General features: G+C 34.4%; 1 long non-coding RNA gene across 1 annotated transcript in view; it reads left to right on the top strand.

Annotated features, from left to right (window-relative positions):
* The window catches only part of LOC125872767 (uncharacterized), a 66,073-nt gene that overhangs the window by 31,363 nt on the left and 15,344 nt on the right, over positions 1 to 19,366 (top strand). The gene's annotated exons all lie outside the window — the stretch shown is intronic.

The following is a 19,366-nucleotide window of genomic DNA, read 5'->3' on the forward strand; positions in this document are numbered from 1 at the left end:
TCACTTGTCATTATTACTAACAAACAGTTAAATGGGAAAATATAGTTATTGTACTATATATTATTATTATTCCAAAAATATTAATAATCTATTTCCTTCAAATTATGTAAACTCCAGGTCACAAATCCTTTATATCCATATATTTCTCTGCAACTGGTAATTATTCATTTCACAAAAGTAAATAAGGAAATTCAAGTATTTAACATATCATCATGTCCCATTTTTTTTTTGTTGAGAAAACATGTAAAGTACTCTTCACTTTATCATCGACTTGTAGTATTCATAATTACCAACAAATCTCTTTCAACTTGAAGATCATTGTCGAAATTAACACCCTTTTTTATGTTTGCAATAGCGATCCTGCAACTTTTGATGTAAAGTACAAATCTCTTTCTTGTAACTACTTCTCCTGCAATTTTAACTATTTCTTTTTTCTCTTTTTTAGCAGACACTTCACCAAGAATTTGTTTTTTTTTTTAATTTGAAGATCATAAAAGCATATCACTTCTTTTACTTCATCACTCCTCTTCAAACTTAAACGTACAAAGACATCTAAAACACAAATTCTTGGTACGCATCAGTTTAAAGATGAGTCATGAAGTAAAAGAAATGATAACAAGTGATTTTGACCTACCCAACATGTTTAGCTTTTTATTTCTAAATAACAATAACAATGTGGTCGCATATGTAAAGCAACAAGTAGAATTTAGCATTTGTATATTAAATTAAAGATCGATGCTTACTGAGTCCTCAGAGGGATAAACAACTCATTAATCTCAACAAATTCGTTATCAATCACCAAAAGACATCGAAAAATTCTTAGTGAAGACACTTGTTCGAAAAATACCTTATATTTTTTTCGGAGGAAAGGAACAACCTCAAATACAAACAACACATAAAATAATCTCAAAAAGAGATCAAAATATTGGATGCACCCAAAAATAATGAAAAAATAAATATGGACTAAAATAAAATAAAATTTACCATAAAGGCTCATGAAAATCCAAAAAGATTGGTGGTTTCATATAGGGCTTCACCACTTGCAATAGATGGTTAATTGTAACATAATAGCTAATACGGCCCATGCATAAATAGACAGTGTTTATCTATCAGCCGAGAGCAAAGTTCATTTCTTAAAAAATATTTGTGTTCAAATCTTTTTCACAAAGAATTCTTTGAATAAAATAAAGTAAGCACAATATTTTTTTTACACGTTTATTAATATCTTTGGTTTTGAGATGTTCAATCAACTCATTTCTCTTGCAACTCTTTTCCACCTCATCAAAAAAAATTTGTCATCTCCTTTTTGTTGTCACGCCCCGAGCCTACACCCAGGGCGGGACCGGAACCCGGAGACCATTTCTGGCCCCAAGCAAACCCTTGGTCTGGCTTTCTTAACTCAGCGGAAACCTAACTCACTGAATAACTTCATGCAAAGCAAGATCATAAAACAACTTAACTGATACAAATCTGGCCATAAAGGCGCCTCGGGTCTCAAAATAGAGTATTTACATATATATACATAGATCAGAGACTCAAAACTAGCTGACTGACTGCCTGTCTATGAAGCCTCCAAAATACTGAGATGGATGTTGGGACAGACCCGCAACATCCTAATAAAACAAAAAAAACTAACACAAAAATAATTGAGTCCTTCGGAATGCAAGGAGGCTCACCACTGACTCTGGAGTGCTTAGCTGGATCAACGACGTGCAGGATACTGATCCGGGGTACCTGAATCTGCATCATCAAACGATGCAGGCCAACTAGCATCAGTACATGGAATGTACGAGTATGCAAGCTGGGAAACTAAGCAACAAAGGCTAGAAGGAAATCTGAAAAAAACTAAATAGCTTACCTGGCTCAACTCAACTCAACCTGACTGACTTCTTTCAATATAAGACAATTTAAAACAAGTGCAATATAAAGAAAGACTGTTTAAAACATGCTATAAACTCTGTCTGTATACAAAGATACTATAAGCCTGAAATGTATATAGAAATACAATGAACTGATGTATATGAAAATATAATAATCTTTGTGTATGAAAATACAATAGCTGCTGTGGGAGTTTCTCTAACCGACAACCATCACATAAGAGCTATAGTGATGATACAGCGATCGACCTCACGCTGCCAGAGCATCTTATACCCGGCCAAAGGTATAAGACCTGAACTGTCTAATGGATCCACTAGTCTAATCTGAAAAGGATTCATCTAAAAAGTATGATCCTTTTCTACCCATGGTGGCTAACATGGTTCTATGGGGGCTGTGGGTTCTTTGAACGCTCTCCCAATTCGGTGCTCGATACTACTCCCAAAATGTACTGGCTCTTATGTTTTTAAAACATATTTATTCCTGCTGATATGAGATAATTACTCAAAAACTAGCCCGAAGGCCCCTTTGGAAATCTTTGTTTCCAACCTTATTTAAATGTAAAGACATTTCTTTGAAACTTCTTTGGGAATACATAGTTCCCTAATAACTTTGAGAAACGAACTCAACTTTAAACTCATGACTTAACTTGAAACTGAGACTCTTACTCGACTTGAAACTATCTTTCCTTGAATTGAAATTATGAATTCAAGGTGTTCAATCACATGTTATGGAGGGATTCTTGAACGCTTAGACGTACTTTGGAGTGTCGGAAACAACTGTAAAACATAGGTATAATACTTTGGAACATGCATGAGAAAGGGAGAAAAGAAATGGGGAAACTTGGCTGAGACTACAGATTTCTGGTGACACAGATGGCATTTACAGACACCATCGACGGACCGTAGATGGACTTACGGTCCGTCCTGCAGATCCGTTGATCGCGTCAGAGACTTCCCCAGAATTCATTTTAAAAAAAATGACTAAGTGTTGACCTACGGTCCAGACTTACGGTCCGTAGGTCAGGTTACGGACCGTAGGTCGTGCCCGTAGATCGATGCCCCAAAAACCCAACTTCTGTCCCGATTGACGGTTGACCAGTACGGACCGTCAATCGATCTACGGTCCGTAGGTCACGTCCGTAGATGGGGAACGATAGCCAAAATTTGCTGAGAATTGATGGTGAATCAACCTCAAAAGGGGTCAAAACTCTTAGAATCATAATTCCCTCAACATACAATGTGTTTCAACTCAAATACACAACTCAATCATGTCTCACAACGGACAAAAACAACTTCAACAACAACACCAACAACAACTAACAACTTCAACAACTAACTCCAATCTTTTCTCAAATCATAGAATAAGCTTGGTGTGTGTGAGGGAAAGGATCAACCCACACAAAAACTCACATACCTTGGTAGGGTTCACCCCCGACGAAAATCCACAATGATCTTGTTGATCTCCTCTTTCTTCTCTTCTTCTTCTTCTCCTTCTTCTCTTCTTCACTCTCAAGAACCCTAACTCTTTCTCTTTCAAAAAGGGACAAAATGATCCAAAGATCAGCCTAATACAACAATATGACCTCAAAAGAAATTATTTGTGAAAAGACCAAAATGCCCTTAAATTTCCGGATGGATTTCCCTTCCAACTGCCCAACTTCTAAAGGGCATAACTCGCTCATACGGACTCGGAATCGAGTAAAATCAGTGGCGTTGGAAAGATCGTTCCAAGGGCTTTCCAAACATAATTGGAACTACTCCTGGATCATCCTGAGCTAGGAGTTATGACTGCTCAAAGTTGGCCAAAAACTCACTGATTTCCACACTTAGCCAAATTTTCCAGATTTTTAAATCTTTCAAAAAAAATTTCCAAATTTCAAGCTCCTTCAAAGCCACTTCAAATAGTCGGATGTTACAATCTAGTACCATGCATATAGATAAATTATGAATCATTACTTATATTTGTTACTAAAATAATCTCCAAATTTCATTTAAATATTTTTTTAAATTATTATATTTGAATAAAATTAAACTATAATTTAATAATTTTCAAACATAATTTGTAAATCATTTAAAAAGGATAACCAAAAACATATTAAACCTAGTCAAACACTATTTTCTACTTTTTTTTTTTACCAAATATATTTGGAAATATTTGTGGCTAAACAACACCAAGATGTGTATAACTAAAGTGGAAAAAAATATTTTTTTTACTACTATGTCACAATTTTTTAAAAAAAACATAATTTTTGTCAATTTCTCCAAAGTATTTACATCATAACTGGAAAACAAAGAGAAATCGAAAAAGAAAAATGTGGGAATCCGTCTTGGTTTTACACACTATTTCTGTGAAGTTCAAATTTTAAATTCCAAAACAACCGAAATTGTATAATAATAAGGCCATGGATGAACAAGTACAACTCAATTCGATGTGCTGAAAAAGTCAATTGATGCTCCCTTAATGGCATGAATGCCCTTGTAACTGGTGGCACTAGAGGCATTGGGTCCGTTTTCAGTTCTCCCTTTTCATTTACTTGTGCCTTTTTCAGGATACTATATCTTTATAGCCATGTGATATAAGCTTAAATGAAGAAATGATGATTCATATAGCCGATTCAAAATTGTTTGGGACTGAGGTGTAGTTGTTGTTATTATTGTCGTATCTTTATATCCACCATATTTGAGCTTAAATGAAGATATGAGGATTCATATAGTAAATTTCAACATGTTTGAGACTGAGGTTTAGTTCTTATTGTCATTGTATATCTTTATATCCATGGGATTTGAGCTTAAATGAAGAAACGATTATTCACATGGCTGATTCCAATATTTTTAGGACTGAGGCATAGTTGTTGTTATTGTCATTGTATATCCATGGGCTATGAACTTAAATAAAGAAATGGGGATTCATGTAGCTAATTTGAATTTGTTTAAGTTTAAGGAGTAGTAGTTGTTATTGTTGTTGTATATCTTTATATCCATGGGATTTGAGCTCTTAAATGAAGAAATGAGGATTCAATATAGCTAATAACAACTTATTTGAGACTGAGGCGTAGTTGTCGTTGCATATCTTTATATCCACGAGGCTTAAATGTACAAATGGAGATTCATGTAGCTAATTCCAACTTGTTTGAGACCGAGTCATAATTGTTGTTATTGTCCTTGTATATAATCTTATATCTATTCACAAATTAATTGAGTTTTTACCTAATCAGTGTAGAATGATGCTTTCTTTATTTTGAGCTTTATAATTTCATTTATTATGGGTAGTTACACCATTATTTACTTTAATGTACAACAACAACATACCAGTGTTATCTCAGAAAGTGGGTTTGAAGAGGGTAGGTGTATATAGACCTTACCCTTACCTAGTAATTTAAATACTTTAATGTGACTTATAATATCCTTTTAAACTCTCTTTTTTCAGTTATGACTTCTATTGTAAAAGATGTGACTTAGAGTAGTTTTTTGAATGATCTTGTAAGTAGTATTCACTTTTCAGATAGAGGATATAACTGATGTTTGATTCTATTGTAAAAATTTTGAGGTGGAGTGGTTTTTGTGTAGTTTCTATAATATACATTTTACTTCAAGACAACCAAGGATTTCATGTACATTTCACATGATAAAGTTATATGATTTGATCTTGTACTCTGAATCATCATTTGTTTTTGTGAGAAATATAAGAAAAGAATATTTTGAACGTATGATGCATCTAGCTTTTTTGGCCGGATTGCATGCACTAATAGATGAACTAATTGGCTTTCTTTCATTGCTCAGTAGATAAACAACGCGGGCACCAATATTCGCAAAGCTATGGTGCATTTTACAGCAGAAGATTTTTCTAGCCTCATGGCAACAAATTTTGAATCTGTGTCAGCTGGCCTATCCCCTTCTGAAAGCATCTCGGGCTGGAAGTGTTGTGTTCACTTCTTTTGTCTTAGATTTTGTCTCATTGAAATCTGTTTTTACAAGGAGAAACAAAATGTATGGTCTTTCCTTTCTTTTTCAAGACTTTATGGTTGATAGAGAGTAACGATGATGAAATTTCATCATCTTTTGCACTTTAATGTTGTCCACAGGAGAGCAATTAATCAAGTCTTGTTATAATCTTGCAGATCCTCTAACGAAGTCCTTAACAAGAGAAAAGATCTGGAGCATACATAGAGGGATGTGATTGAAATCTATAAATCCTTCAGACGTATTTGAGGAAATCCAACCTAGGGACTAGAGATCCTATAACCATGTGTGAAATATGCACTATTTTTTTACTCCATCCCTATGATGTGAGTGCATTATTTCGTGTAGTGATTTGTGAAGGTTGAGTTTACAAAATTCTTAATAAAATTTGCAGCCCATATGTGTGGAATGTTAAACTTACAAGAGCACTCTAGACAAATTTCACCTATATGAGTGTGGAAGTAGGTCACTCCCTATGAGAATTGGGCTTATTCTCAAAAGAACTCATCATACCGGGATAGCCCAAGGCAGTAACGTGGTGACTTTTAAAGCTCATTTCAACACCTTGATTATTATGTGTAGGCAGTGATATTTTATTTCCCTTAAGCATTCATAGTTCAAGATTGAGACAACTACGACTTTGGAGTAAAAGTTACTGTTCTTGTAAGTGAAGGTTCAATGCAGAGAACACCTTCATTATGCATAGCAGTCTTCTTTCGGCTGACATATTGTCTTGTCCAATATTTAAATGAGTAGGGGATTTTTAATGTGAGAATTTTAGTATTATAAAATTATGCATATTTGCATTGCCATATTGATAATTTTTCTGTCTGTGTCTGTAAGTCTTTACTTTCCTCAATTCATTGCTTCATTAGAACATTAGAGGTATGTGTCCCAAATTACTCATTTTGGTGTAAATGGTCTTTAGGCTTAATTGTGTTTGGTTATTGTCTGGGCCTTTGGTTACTGACTGGATATGGTCTTCCAAAGGCCATTACTTCTCCATTGAAATTTCACATTATTTCATTCTTTATGATATATGTAACCTTTAGGCCATTTATCTTCTCTATTATTACACCACTATTTTCCTAATCATTGCAAGGAAAACTTCCTTACCTATAAATAGTGATGGTCTTCTTTGTTTTGTGTACAATAAAATAGAGTACTAAAAGTTAGGCAAAAAAAGAGTTCTTGTTAGTTGAAGGGAGACGTTCTTTTTGTGGAGCTTTGGACTCAACTCTTGTACATAGACTGGTGGTGAATATTATCCACACAATAATACCTCTTAATGATATTAAGATTATTTTCAATATTTCAATTATTAATACCTATTTAGATTAATAAAAATAAATGCATTTAATGACTTAAGGTCTGAACCATTTAGATGTAGACCTTCATAATGTGCAAACAAAGTGATCAAAGTTACTTGGCATATAAAGGTCATTTTCTTTCTTTTTCCAAAAAGTTGTCATTGACTTGAGTCACAGACATTTTTTGTTCACCTCAACCATGTCTCCCAGAAATAACAGTAACTAAAAAACACTCATAAATACTCATGGACAGTTTTTTCAGGAATTCAATTTGAAGTTAAACTTCAATTTCTTTTGGTATTTGAAAATATTTTAAAATTGGTTTTCATAAAATTGCATTCATGTTTAGACAAAACTATAATTTCCAAATACAATTTTCAACTTGAAAACAATTCTTCTTCTTCTTCTTCTTCTTCTTCTTCTTCTTCTTCTTCTTCTTCTTCTTCTTCTTCTTCTTCTTCTTCTTCTTCTTCTTCTTCTTCTTCTTCTTCTTCTTCTGCTTCTCCTCCTTCTGCTTCTCCTCCTCCTCCTCCTCCTTCTTCTTCTTCTCCTTCTTCTTCTTCTTCGTCTTCTTCTCCTTCTTCATCTCATTTGTCTCCTTCTCATTCTCCTTCTTCGTCTCATTCTCCTTCTTCGTCTCATTCTCCTCCTTCATCTCCTTCTCCTCCTTCCTCTTCTTCGTCTCCTTCTCTTTCTTCTTCTTCTTCTTCTTCTTCTTCTTCTTCTTCTTCTTCTTCTTCTTCTTCTTCTTCTTCTTCTTCTTCTCCTCCTTCTCCTTCTTCTTCTTCTTCTCCTTCTTCGTCTTCTTCTCCTCCTTCTCCTTCTGCGTCTCCTTCTCCTCCTTCTCCTCCTTCTCCTTCTCCGTCTCCTTCTCCTCCTTCTCCTCCTTCTCCTCCTTCTCCTTCTCCTTCTTCTTCTTCTTCGTCTCCTTTTTCTTCTTCGTCTTCTTCTTCTTCTCCTTCTTATTCTTCTCTTCTTCTTCTTCTCTTCTTCTTCTTCTTCTTCTTCTTCTTCTTCTTCTTCTTCTTCTTCTTCTTCTTCTTCTCTTTCTCCTTCTCCTCCTCCTCCTTCTTCTTCCAATGAGCTTTCTTCTTCCGATGAACTTTCTGCGGAAGAACTTTCTTCTTCGATGCAAATACCTAGATAAAATTATATACAAAAATTGGAAAGATATAAAAATGATTTATACTTGTTTCAAATAAAAATTAAACCTTGAAAATATCTTTATGACATGTGTATATAACGTTGTAAAAATTCATGTTGATGAAACAACATCATGAGTTTCATTTGAACCCCATGCTTTCTTGGAAATACAAGATTTCTTATTTCTGCCAAGAAGTAATGAATTGAAGTTTGTAATGAAAAAAGTGGACTAAATTGCTACTGGATAATTCAAATAATATCAATTTTTGCATTTAGTTGTTAATATGAAAAACAATGTTTCTTTGAACACAGGAGGAGGTGATACTAGTCATTAATTTAAATTGAAGTTGCAGAAGGCTGATAACAGAAGACTTATAAAAGACATTAAATTTAAAATAAATATATAGATAATCTTGATGGTTGATAGGTATTGTTTCATAATGTATCGTATTATTGTATTTCTGTTGTAGTGTATCGTACTATACTTTTTTAATAAACACAATATTTAGATACATTGTATCATTCTTCATCATAACATCATGTCATATGTCAAACAATTTGAATGATAAGCCTATAAGAGCAGTAGGGTACATGGTAGAGCATCTATCAAAAGGTAGGGTAAAGGATACATATGATTATTAAATAATTGGTAAATGAAAAAATAAAATGAAAATATTCATATCATGAAACAATCACACAAAATTGGTCGTGACACAAATGGAATTTTTTTGTTGTTACCTAAAGATAGATTTAACAATTCATACAATAAACTTTAATTAACAATCAAAACTAACTGGTACGTACCATCGATAATAAATCTTCTGATGTCATTCAACTTTGCAGCAATATACTCCTGATTAGCAATCGTTACNGGAGCTTTGGACTCAACTCTTGTACATAGACTAGTGGTGAATATTATCCACACAATAATACCTCTTAATGATACTAAGATTATTTTCAATATTTCAATTATTAATACCTATTCAGATTAATAAAAATAAATGCATTTAATGACTTAAGGTCTGAACCATTCAGATGTAGACCTTCATAATGTGCAAACAAAGTGATCAAAGTTACTTGGTATATAAAGGTCGTTTTCTTTCTTTTTCCAAAAAGTTGTCATTGACTTGAGTCCTCAACCATGTCTCCCAGAAATAACAGTATCTAAAAAACACTCACAAATACTCATGGACAGTTTTTCCATGAATTCAATTTGAAGTTAAACTTCAATTTCTTTTGGTATTTGAAAATATTTTAAAAGACATTAAATTTAAAAGAAATATATAGATAATCTTGATGGTTGATAAGTATTGTTTCATAATGTATCGTATTATTGTATTTCTGTTGTAGTGTATCGTACTATACTTTTTTAATAAACACAATATTTAGATACATTTTTACATCATGTCATATGTCAAACAATTTGAATGATAAGCCTATAAGAGAAGTAGGGTACATGGTAGAGCATCTATCAAAAGGTAAGGTAAAGGATACATATGATTATTAAATAATTGGTAAATTAAAAAATAAAATGAAAATATTCATATCATGAAACAATCACACAAAATTGGTCGTGACACAAATGGAATTTTTTTGTTGTTACCTAAAGATAGATTTAACAATTCATACAATAAACTTTAATTAACAATCAAAACTAACTGGTACGTACCATCGATAATAAATCTTCTGATGTCATTCAACTTTGCAGCAATATACTCCTGATTAGCAATCGTTACATTGTGGAAGGGCATCTTGTGCACACAAGCTAAGGTTTGATGGAAGCAAAACATGCGATTATCAACATTTCTGTACAACACTTTAACTTTTTTGTACCCATTAGTCTTAGTATCATACTCATACAAATGATCTTCTGCAAAGGTAGTTTCTACCACAAAATACACCTCTTTGCAATCTATCGAGATTGGAAAGCCTTTAATAGTGTCTTGAGGGCCCAAAATAAAATTGTCCAAGATATGGGAAACCTTCCAATTGTTGTTTAAATTATTACAAGTACTAATGACTATGGACTTTTTGAAAATGGATACAAGGGTGAGTAAGCCTCGTGCCACCCCTAGCTATATATCATGACCAATTAAGATTTTACCATAGTTATGATCAAATTGATCAACAAATTGAGGACGGTCAATTAGTATAGACTCTTCTCTCTTTGTATCAAAACCTAGAATGCTACTGTCACTTCTAAGCCAATATAGATAATTGTGCCAGTAAATAGGTGGACAGTAAAATGATAAAGAGATGGAAGTATTGGCTCTCAATTGGATTTCACGCCACACGCCAGATCTGTCCGATGAAAGTACATGAAATTTATAGAACCAATTGAAATTTTCTACTAGATCTGTAATGGTTACCAATTTAAATGTATCTGAACTAGGGTAATCAACGGCTAGGCCTATATAACCAATCATATATGTTGACTCTGGGTATGATGGGTAAGGTATTAACTGGTGTTCTCTGGTTGTTGGATTGAAAATACAGTAAACCCTAATTTCCTCAAAGTCTCCCATTACATGAGGCCAAAAGATCAAAATCACACGATAAATACGTTGAACATTGAATAATTGCACTAGGGTTTAAGGAAATTTTGTAGAAACTTGTGGATAAAAAATTTGATGAATAGATGAGTTCTGCAAAATAATTTTGTTGATTTTGGAACAAAAGTTTGGAAAAATTAGGATCGAAAATCCTACCTTCATATTTCTTGCTTAAAACTTTACACTGAATTGCAAACTTCAAGGGCATGTGTGAGATGATTTTTTCAACCATATCATCATTAAATTCCATGTGTTCCTCTGCATTATTGTTGTTTGTCATGCCCTTAATTCGTTTCATTCTTTCTTTGGAGTGAATAAAGGAACACTTCAAATGTTTTACTGAGAAAAAGTCATTTTTTTCATTGGTGTTAAATAGTATACAACTTTATTTGGTAAATCTCCGAAGTGATTCGGAAGATCCACATTAACAATCAATGAACCGTATATATAGATCTGTAATAAATCTTACCCAATGAGATATCAAAATAATAAATAATATATATGATATTTAAATATCGCATAAGAGTATTAGTACGTTTAATGAATAAGTGAATTTACCTTATTTAGTCATCAATATAAAATACTCATTTTGGTCCAAGAAAAAAATTAAAATATATCAAGACTAATTATAATTAATTATATATTATGCCTCACAACTCAAAAACTATATAGAGAACTAGGCATTAGGGTAGCTACATCGGGTCCCATTTTAGCCCTAGAGACTCCTATAATAGGTCTCAATAGAGCATTAAGCATGGCCAGTCCAGCTGGCCTGTTCAGGCCTCACTACAAGCTTCTAAGGGTGACTGGTATAGTCAAATTGATGTTGGCTTGAGTCAGAGTCGAGATGGTTCCCAGTAAAGTGTTGTACTCTGTAATAGACATTACTTTATGGTTCAATCGACATAGAGTTGTTACAACTGTGGGAGACTTTGGTCATTAGTTAAGAGGTTTCCCCTTGTGTATATAGATTGCTCTAGCTCAATAGACAACTTTACCAAATCCACCAGTAACACCTCCAGTTAGAGGTAGAGGCTAGGGTAAGGACCATCGTGGTGGTCATCAGGGTATTCGAGGTCGTCCCTTAAGAGGCAGGTCAGGTGTAGAAGAAATACCTAAGGTAGAGGTGGATATGCTACCTTGTATGCTACTTCAGCGAGGGCGAAGGCTAAGGCATCAGACGATGTGATCACATGTATAATTCTATTATGACATTAGCCTATCCCAACTTTATTTGATCTGAGCTCTACCTTTTCTTATGTGTCTATATATTTTTCTTCTCATTTCAGTAGGAGTTCGGAGCCTTTAGCAGCGTCGTTGCGTGTGTTGACCTATGTGGGTGAGCCTTTAGTAGTTGATCAGGTGTTTGGATCTTGTTTGGTGTCTATCCAAGGGCGTGACATCTGGGCTACTTTATTTTGCTTGATATACTATACTTTGATATCATTATGGGCATGGAATGATTATCCCCTTAACGCGTGATCTTAGATTGCTTCTCTAAGACTATTAACTTAGTCATGCCTGGTATTCCCCCAGTGGTTTGGTAGGGCTCTTGTAGTAGCACAACGGTTGGAATTATTTCATTTATGCTGGCTTGGAGGCTAGTGGCTAGGCGTTTCTTGTCTTTGTCACTCCCCGAGGCTACCCCCTTGACATAACACGGGACCTAGGATTACGAATGACCCCAAGCTAACCCTCAACTGGCATATCATAAGCATATTTAAATATTTACTAAAAATAGAAATATTGAGTGGAAGCTTAAACATGATATAAAATGAAATGATGGGGAATACCCATTCTAAGTCTGAATATATATAAAAGACTGAGAGTTCAATAACAACTCAAAGATCAAACTCCAAACTAAAACTGAATCTAACTATGTCCGAATAAAATCCTCTAACTGACTAAAGATGTTGGGACATACCCCCAGCTAAATCTAGCAAAATTAAAGCTAAAAAGACAAGAAATGAAAGAAAACATGTCTATCGTCCTCGGAGAATGAGGACTCACCACTAATCTATGTGTGATCTGAATGCTGAGGACCTGAACCTACATCACGAGAAGATATAGCGCAGAGTATGCATCAATACTTGAAAGGTACTGAACATGCATGATTAGATAAAACTGAACAACAATACATAACTGAAATAAAGCATGCTAAACAAAGATATAAGATGAACATAATGAATATACTAAACATGAACTAAATTGAGTGCAACGACCAAGTACATAACATGCTAAAACTGAATACTGAGATATAACTAGTAACCTGGTCAATGCACTAGAATCTGACTATGAGAGATACTAATAACCGACATAAAACAATGTGAGCTAAACGTGGTGTCCGATGTATTGCCCCATTGAGAGGACCCAATATACCTTGCCAGGGTTATAAAGGCATGATTGGCGTGATCACTAAATATGATGCCCACAGAGGAGACTTAACCTACGAGGGCACGTAGTTCTGGGACTATAAGGGTGACTGACCCTAGTCCATTCGGTATTAAGCCTACTCCCAACTAGAATGTATAAAATACAACATAACTGCAACAAACTGGATAGCTCGAGATTATGACATGTTAACTGAAAATGCAACATAAAGTAATGATAATGAAATATTTGTAAATTGATGTATGTAAATCTGTATAAACTGACCTAGCAAGTGTAATTCATGAACTAAACAAATCTACACAACTAGGGTTCTGAATTTCATGCAAGAATTAAGCAACATAGTTACGAAAATGAATTATTCTGATTTGGATTAGTCTAACAGCTAAATCACAGCAATAATCTGAAGTTATAAAAACCCTAAGTCTAAACATAATGAAGGAAATCAATAATCTGATTGAATTCTAGGGACCCAATGGGTGAAAAGAACCCACTAGTGAAAGGAACCACTAGTGAAATCCCACATACCTGGTGACAAATTTCACGGAGAAATGTTTTGATTTTGGGGTTGGAACGGGAGGAAACCTTGTTGCGTTCTTGGAGAGGCTTTGGTCGATACTTTCTCCATTTTCACTCTAAGTTTGCTAATTTTTGGTGAATGAATTGATTTGGTAAGGTCTTATTAAGTTACTAGGCTAAAACTAACCAAAACGACGTAGTTTAAAGGTTAAACGATGTAGTTTAGGTGTCCAATGCAGACACAAAAGATCAAACGACCCCTGACTTAAAAATTGTCAGGGCCAACCGACGGACTGTGGATGGACCGACAGTCCATCCTGGTCAACCGTCGTTCGACTTCAGAGGAGGTGTGCTGAGGGTCTTGATCCACTGACCATGGTCTCACCTATGGTCCGTAGGTCCTGACATGGGTCGACCCTTGACTGAAATTTCTTGAATTTCTGGGGAGGGGTTGCAGGTGGTCAACGAGGGATCCCACCTACGGTCCGTGAGTCAACCTACAGTCCATTGGTGGCACCTGCAACTTCTGGAATGCTGCATTTTTTGTCTGTCTAAAATACGGGGTGTTACATCTTACTTGGCATATGTGTGAGATGTGAGTATGGAGGTTCCTTTAGTTGAGTCAGTTCCTTTTCTCCGTAAGTATGTGGATGTGTTTTCTATCGACCTATATTGCCTACCCCAAGACTATGATATTAACTTTCCTATTGACCTTAAGCTAGGTACTCATCCTATTTCTATTCCTCTTTATCGGATAGCTCCCATAGAGCTCAAGGAGCTAAATGTTCAGCTTTAGGATCTCTTGGGTAAGAGAGTAATTTGGTCTAGTGTATCGCCTTGGGGTGCCCCTGTTCTGTTTGTGAAGAAGAATGATAGTACGATGTAGATGTGTATTGATTACAAGCATATGAATAAGGTGGTGGTAAAGATCTATTACCCCCCCCCCCCCGGCTCATATTAATGATTTATTCAACCAAATTCAGGGTAGCTTAGTGTTTTGAACATTGATTTGAGATCAGTTACCATTAGTTAAGGATTAGGATAGTGGATATCTCTAAGACCGCATTTAGGACTCATTATGGCCACTATGAATTCCTTGTGAAATCTTTTGGATTGACTAATTCCCCTACCACCTTTATAGTCATGATGGAGTGGGTGTTCAAGCCTTATCTTGACTCGTTCGTCATAGTGTATTCTTATATACTCACAGAGTAAGAGAGAGATAAGCAACATTTGAGTGCTATGCTCTACACTTTGAGAGATCTTTTTGTCAAGTTCTCAAACTACAAATTTTTTCTTGAGTGTGTAGCATTCTTGGGGCATTTAGGGTCCAAGGATGGCATAATGGTACATTCAACGAATATTGAGGTTATTCGTAATTGAGATAGGCTACTACAGATGGTCTGTGGAGGGCTTCTCTACCATTGCAATACCTTTGACTCAGTTGAATCGTTTTAATGTTCCTTTTGAGTGGTTTGAGGAGTGCGATTTGACATTTTAGAATCTCGAGGAGTTTCTTACTATTGCTCCTATATTGACTCTTCTAGTTGAGGGAGAGGGATTTACGGTGTATTGTGACACATCTGACGTTGGTTTAGGTGTTCGCTTGGTCGATGCCATTAAAGAAGGTATGACGACTCAAAATGGTTATGAATCGTCTTTTGTATCGGATGTGAAAGATAAGCAAGGTCTTGATCCAATATTGGTTGAGTTGAAGGAAACAATGCTAAAAAAACCCACTGAGACTTCTGCCAAAGGGGAGATAGTGTTCTTCTATATCAAGGTCGGTTATGTATTTCTAATGTTAATGATTTGAGGGATTAAATTTTATCGGAAGCCCATAGTTCTCGTTATTCAATTCACTCGGGAGTTACCAAGATGCATCATGACTTACAGGAGGTCTGTAGGTGAAATGGGATGAAATATAATGTTGCACAAATTGTGGTTAAATGTCCTAATTGTCATTAAGTGAAAGTCAAACATCAAAAGTCGGTAATTTTGTCCCAAGATATTAGTATTCTTACCTGGAAGCAAGTCTAGCAATGGAACCGGGAGGTGTCGATTCCAATACTGTTCTGTCCCAATCCGTTACCGATCCGGTTCCGTTTCGGCTTGTACCGGTGAGGGCCGTTATCTAGGGGTACTGGGAGGGGAAACAGGGCGGAAACCGGGTTTTATCGGTTAGTCCCGGTCCGGTAACTACCGGTTCTGGTCTGGTTCGTCCAATATTTTAAAAAAAAAAATGTAAAAGAGTCGTTGGAAGGCCGTTGGACAACGGGTATTGGGCCCCACCCAACGACTTTTTCACCCCATAACTCCCCAAAACACCCCCTACCCCCCCCCCCAAACTTTTTTTAATACCCCAAACTTCTAAAAATTACTTTTATATCTTTTTTTAACTATAAATACCCCCAATCTTTCATTATTTTCACTCACAAAAATATTTTCTTCTACTCTCTCAACAACTCTCAAAAGTCTCAAGTCTCTACTCTCTAATCTCTTATTCTCTTTTAAATTACAAATTTAATATTAGTTTGAAAGATTTGGTGGATTACGAATTTGGTCTTGGAGCTTCAAAATTCAACTTTCAATTTTTTGGCTTTCGGTCATACACGTCTACTTTTTTAAGTAGACGTTTGGTACATTCGTTCCAACTCACTTTTTATTTAGTTATTTATTTGTTTGCATTTAATTAATTATTTATTTATTTTGTTAGTAATTAGTCTCTAGTCTCTACTTATTTATTNTACCGTTCTGTCCCAATCCGTTACCGGTCCGGTTCCAGTTCAGCTTGTACCGATGAGGGCCGTTATCTAGGGGTACCGGGAGGGGAAACGGGGCGGAAACCGGGTTTTATCAGTTAGTCCCGATCCGGTAACTACCGGTTCCGGTCTGGTTCGTCCAATATTTTTTAAAAAAAATTGTAAAAGAGTCGTTGGAAGGCCGTTGGACAACGGGTATTAGGCCCCACCCAACGACTCTTTCACCCCATAACTCCCCAAAACACCCCCTACCCCCCCCCCCAAACTTTTTTTAATACCCCAAACTTCTAAAAATTACATTTTTATCTTTTTTTAACTATAAATACCCCCAATCTTTCATTATTTTCACTCACAAAAATATTTTCTTCTACTCTCTCAACAACTCTCAAAAGTCTCAAGTCTCAAGTCTCTACTCTCTTATTCTCTTTTAAATTACAAATTTAATATTAGTTTGAAAGATTTGGTAGATTATGAATTTGGTCTTGGAGCTTCAAAACTCAACTTTCAATTTTCGGCTTTCGGTCATAAACGTCTACTTTTTTAAGTAGACGTTTGGTACATTCGTTCCAACTCACTTTTCATTTAGTTATTTATTTGTTTGCATTTAATTATTTATTTATTTATTTATTTTGTTAGTAATTAGTCTCTAGTCTCTACTTATTTAGTTATTTATTTGTTTGCATTACATTTTCGTATTATATATAATTTACTCACTTTTCATAATTGAATATGGATTCCGGTAAAAAATATGTTGATAAGTGTAAAACAACCATAGTTGATTCGTTCACTAATTTATATAACTCAAATTCCAAGAAAAATAAAAAAAACCCGGTAGTTCTTCTAAATCTAAAACTAGAAAATCTACTCAATTAAGAAAAAATACAAAAGATTATATGCATGTTGATGAAAGTGTTTTTAATATTGATAGTAATAGTGGATTAGATCCTTATCATGAACAAGTACAAAGAAAGTTTGGTAATTTTGATGAGGAATTACCTGAAAATGATGAACATGATAATGTTAATGATTATATTGATAATTTTGATGATGATGACGAAACTGAGCCAGTTACGGCTACTACTCCCACTCCCAGTCCCTCTCCCTCTCCCCCTCCCACTCCCATTCCCCCCGTACATATTAGGCCTAAGGTAGAACGTGCTAAAAAATCAGTGGTGTGGCAGTTTATGACTCAGAATGAAGATAAAAAACACAAGCTATTTGTAATAAATGTAAACATAGAATGAATCATAAAACTGTAGGAAAATAGAGTGGGACGGGACTTTGTGTAATCATTTAATGGGATGTTGTAAAAATGAATTTTTGCATGCTAAAGTTGTAGTCGAAGCTAAAAAGAATGGTACCACCCTTCCTAAAACTGTAGGAGTAGGGGGCTCTAATATGGTCCAAACGCAATTAAATTCTTGTAATGTTTCTGGCCCTAGTACACAATGCTCATATAGTAGAGAAAAAGATCTTGAAGAATTAGCTAAAATGATTGTTCTTATGGGTTTGCCTTTTAGTTTTGCTGAAAATCCCGATTTTATTCATTATATTCAAATCGTGTATATTCCACATTTTAAAGGTTTTACTAGAAACACAATTAAAAAGGCTATCTTTGATTATCAAGCTCAACATTTTTAATATCTTGGTTATTTATTTTATTACAATACTTGTAAAATAGCTATTACTTCTGATATGGGTCGTAGTGTAAATGGTAATGATCATTTCACTATTACTGCACATTGAATTGATAAAAATTGGGTTATGCAAAAAATAATTTTAGGTTATAAATATTGTGATATGCATAAAATCAGTAGTTATATAGCTCAAACAATTATAGATGTTTTACAAAACTATGAAATTTGTGAAAAAATAATTAGTGTCACATTAGATAATGCTTCTAATAATACATCTGTTGTTGAAATATTAAAACCATCTCTTTGCCCTGTTTATATTGATTGTTTTCATATTAGGTGTGTTGCACACATATATAATTGATTGTTAGAGATGGTATAGCAATGTATAATGATGGTTGCATAAAAGTTGAAATTGCATGTCATTTTATTTTTAAATGTCAAGTTAAGTCTAGACGTAGAGATTTTGAAAATTGTTGTCGTGAATTTAATCTTCCACCTAGAAAAATTCAAAATCAGTGTGTACTAGATGGAATTCTTTATTCGAAATTCTTGAAGTCTCTTATGAGTATAGGAAACCTTTACAAATGGTTTGGAATGCTCATAATTCAAATATGAACTATAGACTTGATGATAATGATTGGAATGACGTAAAAGAACTTATAGAATTCTTAAAAGTTTTTTATTTAGCTACAAAAAAATATCTACACTTTATTATCTAACTATTTGCTTTGTTTTACCAAATATTTGTGTTATTTCTAGTAAATTTTATAAATTCAAAAATAAACCAAGATTTGAAGATTCTGTTAAGAAAATGATTGAAAAATTTTAAAAATATTTTATTCCTATTCCTCAAATTTATTTAACTACTTGTTTGTTAAACCCACATTACAAAGATGAAGGTGCATCACGAATGGTTGATTAAATTTATTTTAATGTAGGTATTGAAGATGATGAAGCACCTAGTTGTCAAGAAGTTAAAGATAGTATAAAAATTGAAGCTAGAAAATTGTATGACTTGTATAATTCTCATAGAAGAAATGTAGTATGTAATGAAGAACCTCAAAGTTCTAGTTGTAGATATAATGAAGATGATATGCTAGATTGTTATCTTGAACTTTCTCATAATGATAGAAATGATTTTGATGCATATATTAATCAAAATACGGAAACTATTAAGGCCTCACAAGGTTTTACTGATCTTCTAGATTGGTGGAGCAA

The sequence above is a fragment of the Solanum stenotomum genome, chromosome 8, assembly GCF_019186545.1.
Source record: "Solanum stenotomum isolate F172 chromosome 8, ASM1918654v1, whole genome shotgun sequence".
NCBI classification, from domain to species: Eukaryota; Viridiplantae; Streptophyta; class Magnoliopsida; order Solanales; family Solanaceae; genus Solanum; species Solanum stenotomum.